This window comes from Elephantulus edwardii, unplaced genomic scaffold (assembly GCF_000299155.1).
Source record: "Elephantulus edwardii isolate Elephantulus edwardi_28Jun2011 unplaced genomic scaffold, EleEdw1.0 scaffold00431, whole genome shotgun sequence".
NCBI classification, from domain to species: Eukaryota; Metazoa; Chordata; class Mammalia; order Macroscelidea; family Macroscelididae; genus Elephantulus; species Elephantulus edwardii.
Genome location: NW_006400181.1, coordinates 932,657 through 932,966, shown reverse-complemented (window position 1 = coordinate 932,966; position 310 = coordinate 932,657).

Sequence of the window (310 nt, the reverse complement as noted above, 5' to 3'; positions counted from 1 at the left end):
CCTCACAACATGTCCAAAGTATGTTAGACGGAGCCTCAGAATCCTTGCCTCCAAGGAGCCACCCGGTTTAACCCTTTCCAGGACAAATCTGTTTTTTTTCCTAGCAGTCCATGGTATTCTCAATAGTCTTCTTCAGCACCACTGAATATTTATTTTGATGCAAGAAATTAAAGAGATTGAATTTTAATAATTTTCTTACATAGTAATGTCTTTATAATGCTTAGTTTTCCTGCCATTTACTTAAAATCACGCATTTATTATATTCCAAGTTTCTTTATGCATTTAGACACAATTCCGTTTTCTATTCATT